The 7,697-nt window shown below is 35.8% G+C and overlaps 1 long non-coding RNA gene and 1 other non-coding gene across 2 annotated transcripts in view; one reads left to right on the top strand and one right to left on the bottom strand.

Annotated features, from left to right (window-relative positions):
* Positions 1-7,697, top strand: part of LOC116086536 — a 22,437-nt gene that overhangs the window by 6,989 nt on the left and 7,751 nt on the right. The gene's annotated exons all lie outside the window — the stretch shown is intronic.
* On the bottom strand, positions 414-515 carry LOC116086651. Its single transcript, XR_004117031.1, has one exon. It is a non-coding gene; the product is annotated as a U6 spliceosomal RNA (small nuclear RNA).

Raw genomic sequence — 7,697 nt, 5'->3', positions numbered from 1 at the left:
AAAAAAAAAAAGAAAAAAATTTAAACAAATGAGACAAAAGCAAGATGTGCTTTTGGTGACTTTGGAGGGTATAATTTCCCCCTTTTTTTATGTAAGCCAATTTTTCAGAATGTGATTTGTACATTCAACAATTCCTTCTCCCATTGGGTTATAAGGAATTCCAGTTTTATGAGTAACATTAAATTGTTGACAAAACATTGCAAATGTTTGACTGTAATATCCTGTTCCATAATCTGTTTTTATCTAATTAGAAACACCAAGCATAAAACAATTACATGTAATTGGCAATGACCAACTATATTTTTAGTTGCTTTTATTGTTAAGGCAATTGCAAGTAGAAAGCCTATAAAGTTATCAATAGTCACATGTGTATATTTTATTTTTATTTATTTTTTTATTATTAATTTTTTAAAAAAAATGTGGAACATGAATTTTTGTGTCATCCTTGCACAAGGGCCATGGTAATCTTCTCTGTATCGTTCCAATTTTAGTATATGTGCTGCCGAAGCAAGCACTTATTTTTATTTTTTAAATCAGAAATATAAGTATCCATTTACAATAAGTGACTAAGAATAAGTCCTCTAGAATTAATACCATTATATGGTACAGGTACAGGTAGAAACTGAGGACAATGAGAATAAGTCCTTACAATTTGACATGCACATTCTCTAAAATTACCAAATTATTATCTCAAGCATTTACTACTTTGATGATGTAAAGAATGAGATTATATAGCCAAATTTTCTTGTGTAAGTCCTATAATCTGCCTGGGATACAAATCTGTTGTGGCATTGACTTAAGGAGTCTTTTCCAGGCAGTCTTGGATGAGTTCTTAAATGTCCAAGGACAGTCTTTTAAAGGAATAGTACTTTCTCTTAACTTGAGTTGTATATATGCATAAACAATTGTAAAATTTGAGAAGTAGCAGTATCTAAAAGAGGAACAATTTCAAGCAATTATAAACCTGGAATAAGATATATATATATATATATCTTATATATACATTGATATATAAGATATATATATATAAGATATATATATATATAAGGTATATATATATATATCAATGTATAGGCTGTCAGTATACAAAATAAAAGCTTGATTTTAACACTTTAAAAAGTGACTACAGCACATAGTTCAATTATTTGTGCTGAAGTAGAGGGAAACTCACAAGACTAAACATATGACCCAATCACATATACTTCTCTCCCATAGAAGGGCTGTAGATGTATTCTTTATGGGATGTATATATCAATTTGCAGGAAATACAAAAGCATGCATAGAAGCAAATTGTAACAACTTGTCTTTTGGATAATTATCAATTTTTTTTTTGTTTTTATTTTTGTTTTGGTTTTTCGAGACAGAGTTTCTCTGTGTACCCTGACTGTCCTGGAACTCACTCTGTAGACCAGGCTGGTCTCGACTCAGAAATCTGTCTGCCTCTACCTCCCAAGTGCTGGGATTAAAGGCATGTGCCACCATTACCCAGTAATAATTATCAATTTTGCTTAAAAATTTTACTATATAATAGGCCAAATATCAATCAATATTCTGCAATAACCAATTTAATTGCTGTTTGAAGCAAGGAATAGATATCTCATCAGGTTTTTAAGACATTCTAAAATACTTTCATGATTTTATCATATAATCTTTTATTAACACCACAACACCTTCATAATAGGATGTTAAAACTTTACTTTGGAGATGAGAAAAGATGAATCTGTATTAATGCTCTCTTTTGGCAAAGAATTGTGGGCACATTGGATAACAATAACTAACATTTATTTGTAATTGATTGATAACAATTGATTACAGAAACTTCCTCTACTTTCTGCAAAAGCTCTTTATTTCTTACCGGTTAAATTTGCATCTCCCTTGACATCATTTAACAAAGGCTTAAGTCTTTTTGTGGTGAGCTTAAGGTGAGGTCTTAGCCAATTAACATCTCTTTGAAGCTTTTGAAAATAATTTAAAGTAAGCAAATCATCTTTTCTTTTTTGAATTTTCTATACTACAACCCTTTCTAGGATATAACTGAGGCCCCAAATATTGCAAAAGATATTGCCTCTGAAACTTTTACAGAGCAACAACTACTGCAAAATGTTTAAAGCTAGTGGTATAAGTGTAAAGGTAGTAAATTTTTTTTTAGAGGGATTAGATAATAAACAACATGCACTGAAAAATTCAAAGTCCTAGCTTCTTGTATTAAAGCAGAGACATTTTTTTTTTTTTTACATAATGTAAGACTATTAGCCATTCTTAAAGGCAAAACTTTCCACTGATTACAAACCCACTAGAAGCAAACCCTTTACAATTACCAGGATGCAGAGGAAAAAACAATCTTCTAAATACACAGTAATTTTATATTTTATATGAAGTAGGCAGGCCAGATTGTACTGCCTCTATAAATTCCACAGCCTCACTGATTTTTTATAAATCTTAATTTTAAACTTTATTTTGAACAACATCTGGACAGATCTGTGGTAATTCTGTTTTGTCTTAAAAACAGTTCCCCGGAGACAAGAAGAGGTGAGGCCACAAAAACTTCTCTAGGCAGGGTGTGTAAAACAAAAGAAATGCCACACAAGCATTAATTCAAATGTAAATAGTCCTTAATCTGAGTATACTGCCTGAGTCCTGGCCCAAATATTACACCTCTTGCAGTGAGAACAAACTCCAGGGGAGCAATTCTACTGTCTGTCTATACCTCTAATTTTTGGACAGACTTTCCTAAGATGATTTATATTTGAAGCATTCCTTATCACCTCAGCGATTTGAAAGCATTGCTTGTATGTACTGTAGTCCCCTGCAAGGTAGCAAACACAGGTAGACTCTGATTGTAAGAGGGTCTAATTTCTGCACAAAGGCAAATATATCTAGATAAATCTGTCTTTGCTTTGTATGGCTGGATGGCCACAGAGAGCTGTATTAGCATTCTCATGAGACAATTGTGTGACAAAAGGAACACGTTTTTGAGGGTCTCTGAAAATTGTAGCTGTTTTTAGTAGTACAAACTCCTTGCAATAGTTTATTAGTAGCCTGTTTAATACCAAATAAATTTTCGCTGAGACCTCCTTTATAACCTTGGAGGGTTAAATTATCTTTTGCCACTGTATCCAATAAAGCTTATGTAAAAGGGGCATTGGGCCCATACTGGCCACAGTTGTTTTTAACTATTATTACTCTTGCAATCATCCAAATTACAAAATATGTGTGAGTTAAGAATCCTGAGCTTTTGATCAAACTGCAAACTTCAGCCAATGGAACACTGGCAATTTTAGCCATACCTTTTAAGTTTCTTTTGTAATATTAGGGCATAACCATAACCTTTGGAGAGCAAAACTCAATTTTAAACAATCTATTCTCTTTAAAATCAATACCAAAAGCATTACTGTTACATTATGAAATTTGGCTGCAAATTCTTACATATGAGTGCATGACAGTGCAACTTTTAATGCTTCATTAAAGAGACATTGTTTTAAATCTTATCCCTTATAAGTCTAGTTTCTAGGATAAGAATTACATAAAATATTATCCCAATTTAGAAGTATCTTTAGAGGCCTGGTTTCCTGGGCTGATTTATCCATGTGTTGTTGTTTAAAATGACTTTAACCCTGAGTTACCAGATTTAAGCTAACTTTCTGTTACCAATATTATGCCTTTTAACCATACCCAATAATTTATAAGCCAATAATCTATAAATAAGACATGTAGAGCATGTTCATACCTTAGATTAGTCAGAAACCAAATGAAGCAACTACACAAATCTTATAAATGTAGACTAATCAAAGAATTTGTACCTTTTCTAGCTATAATTTTAAGAGAAAAAGCACTTTGTCATTTGTTGAACCCAATAATCACAATTGCAGAGAATTTTCTAGGAAAAAGCAACTATTAGCTTATTTACCTTAGAACTTAAGCTGCTGACTCCTTTTAAAAAGCATCTTTTTAGCAGGGACTCTCCTGCTGTGTTTAATTCCTGGCTAAGGGTGAGGGGCAACTTAAATCACCCTCTGCTATGCAAACTGAGATTGAATCAAGAGATGGATAGCCAGCAGATAAACTTTTAACCATTTTTTCTTTTCAACTTTTCAATGTGAACCTTAGAACAACAGTCATTCAGACAACAAAACAAAAAGAGACACAAATTGACATGGGAACAGATTGGTGCACCAAGAACAGACAATACAGAGAGGGTTGAGAACTTGATGTAACCAAAACTAAGGATGTCTCCTGTATGGGCCAGAGAGGATGCAGGGCATCTCCCAATTTCTTTCAGTCCCTTGGAAAGCTCCAAAATCCATTTTCCTTCTCTTTTGATCTCTCTTATGTCATTTGTATATCTCCCTTTGTTGTTGTTGTTGTTTGTTTGTTACTCTTTTCATTTTATTTATGCCCTACTCCTCTCACCTGATGCAGTTCTCACCTGCAAACAAATGCCTGTTTAGAAGGTTTTGATCCCATTTCCCACTGTCAATCCTCTAGCTGATATCAGCGTTGGGCCAATGCTAACTCAGTCTAGCCTGTTTCCTTTCACATCTACAGGAACAGTTTCAAAAAGATGAAGTTTAAAGCCAGTGCTAGCATCAATACTGTATGTTACCAAGTGGGATACCATCTTCTTCCATTTTCTGTAGAGCTCCACTCAGACAGTGTTCCCTCATTTGGCCTTTCTGTGTTCAGGTCCCACATTCAGGCACCATCTGTAGCCTCCAGCAGCCACGGGTTACTGGGTTCCCTGAATGGAAAGATGGGACTACATGGGGGAATGGTGAGAGAAGAATAAAATGAGACCAAGACAAGTTTCTAAACAAGGTCCAATATGTATTTCAAAGTCTGAGAATATAAAGGGACCTACCCCCACTATGCCAGGATCTTGTGGCCTCATAAGCATCTTGTTGTTTTGTCTCGAAAGCAGGCTCAGCAGCTCATCAGGAAGTGGCTCCTTTAGGGAAGCTGAAGACTTGGCAGAACAATAAATCTCACCTAAGGCAAAATCTCACCTAGGTGGGCTACAGTAATTGTTGCTTCCTCTTATTTTTGTTGTTAGAGTTGGAATTCTGTTCATGTGGCTATCTTCTTTTAGTTTTGTTGAAATATTACTTTCTTGCTTTTTCTAGGGTGTAGTTTTCCTTCTTGTGTTGGAGTTTTACATTTATTACCCTTTGAAGGCCTGGATTTATGGAAAGATATTGTGTAAATTTGGTTTTGTCATAGAATGAATATCTTGGTTTCTCCATCTAGGATAATTGAGAGTTTTGCTGGGTATAGTAGCTTAGGCTGGCAGTTGTGTTCTTTTAGGATCTGTGTGACATCTGCCCAAGATCTTTTGGCTTTCATAGTCTCTGGCGAGAAGTCTGGTGTAATTCTGATAGGTCTGCCTTTATATGTTACTTGACCTTTTTCCTTTACTGTTTTTATTATTCTTTCTTTGTTTTGTGCATTTGGTGTTTTGATTATTATGTGAGGGGAGGAATTTCTTTTCTGGTCCAGTCTGTTTGGAGTTCTGTAGGCTTCTTGTATGTTCATGGGCATCTCTTTCTTTAGGTTAGGGACGTTTTCTTCTATAATTTTTTTGATGATATTTTTGAAGATATTTACTGGCTCTTTAAGTTGGAAATCTTCACTCTCTTCTATGCCTATTATCCTTAGGCTTGGTCTTCTTATTGTGTCCTGGATTTCCTGGATGTTTTAGGTTGGGATCTATTTGCATTTTGCATTTTCTTTGATTGTGTTGTTGATGTTTTTTATGGTATCTTCTGTACCTAAGACTCTCTCTTCTATCTCTTATATTTTGTTGTTGATGCTTGCATCTATGACTCCTGACCTCTTTCCTAAGTTTTCTATCTCCAGAGTTGTCTCCCATTGTCATTTCTTTTATTGTTTCTACTTCCAATTTTAGATCCTGGAAGATTTTGCTCAATTCCCTCACCTGTTTGGTTTTTGTGTTCCTGTAATTCTTTAAGGGATTTTTGTGTTTCTTCTTTAAGGGTGTCTACCTGTTTACCTGTGTTCTCCTGTATTTCTTTAAGAGAGTTTTTATGTCCTTCTTAAAATTCTCTATCGGCATGGTGAGATATGGTTTTAAATCTGAATCTTGCTTTTCTTGTGTGTTGTGGTATCCAGGACTTACTGTGGTGGTAGTACTGGGTTCTGATGATGACAAGTAGTATAGTTTCTGTTGGTAAGATTCTTGCATTTGCCTTTTGCCATCTGTTAATCTCTGGTTTTATATGTTTTTGCTGTCTCTGCCTGGAGCTTTTTCCTCCTGTGTGTCTATAAGCCTGCATCCGCACTCCTGGGAGACTATCTCTCTCCTAGAAAGATGTGTGCATAGAGGGTTGCAGATCAGCCCCACCTCCTGGGTGCAGAAGGAGGCAGGAAGGACCCTATCCCAGCTTCTATGCTGCTTCTGTGACCTCTGTACTCCTGACTGGTCCTGCCTTAGACCATCACTGGAGAGAAAATGGCGATCTCCCTTGAGTCTCCATGTCAGAGCCAATGTCCTCATTCTATTTTTTTTCATTGTAATAAGGTTGTATTTCAATGACCCTCATATCACCAAAGGATTTTGAAAGACCCCCAGAACTTGGGAGATCCTTACTCAAGTCTCGGGATGACGCGACCACCCAATGACTCACAAGAGACTGAACTTGCTGCAATCACATGAGGTTTATCGGGGATACCAGTACCGGCGTCAATCTCATGACCTTGTCGGCCAGAGGAGTTCGACCACGAGCACGAGGAGTAAGCGGTATTTAAAGGAAAAAAACCACAAACTAGGGGGTGGTGGTGAAGGGGTTACCAGGGAAGCATAACAAGGGAACAATGGAAAATTCCAAAGGAACCCACTAGCTAGCTGAGTCAGGTCACAAAGAAGTCATCCAGCACACTCATTGTCTAGAGGAATATGGTTTGGTCAACACTATCTTCTTAATGGCTGACCGCTCCTAGGACTAACTAGATAATTTATATCCTGTTGTTTAGTCAATGCTATCTTTTTAATAGCTGACTGCTCTTAGTACTAATTAGATAGCTTATATCCTGTTTCTGGAACTGACCAGTCCACTTTCCTGGCTCTTGACAGAGACTTCTTATGCCTTCTTTAAGTAAAGGTTACACATTATACATACATTTCTATTAAATGCCCTCATTCTAAGATTCTCCAGCCTTTCAGATTTTACCTCCATTGTAGCTAAGCTGAGAGTTGATAGTTCTGTTGCACCAAGAAATGAATTGTAGGCTCAATTTTTGGATACAGACTTCCTGCTATGGTCAAAGCTATTTGACTTGAGTGAGTGACTTCATTTTCAGCCCACAGAGAACAGGTTACATTCATTTAAGAAATGGTGTAGGTATTAAGATGGTCTATCCATAAAGTCATTCACCAACTGTTTCAATGAACAATGGTTCTGCTTGGAGGGTGGCACAGACATTAAGTGAGGGTAAGAATTTGGTTCATTAGCTGTGATAATTTGGAAAAGCATTCATCTCAGAGAAAGAGTTACTTATAAAGTCCTCTTCTTCAAACTTGATACAAGAGTTACAAATGTCAATCAAAGCATTTAGTCTCACTTTGTTGTTCTCTTACAAGCCACCTCCCTAGTTAATTGTCTATTTTTCTTTTGAGAATATAAATACTTTTGAAATATATAAGCTGTTCTGAAAACCATAGTATAGTGTAAAAACATGAAATA

The sequence above is a fragment of the Mastomys coucha genome, unplaced genomic scaffold (assembly GCF_008632895.1).
Source record: "Mastomys coucha isolate ucsf_1 unplaced genomic scaffold, UCSF_Mcou_1 pScaffold12, whole genome shotgun sequence".
NCBI lineage: Eukaryota > Metazoa > Chordata > Mammalia > Rodentia > Muridae > Mastomys > Mastomys coucha.
This window is presented reverse-complemented; position numbering and strand designations above follow the sequence as displayed.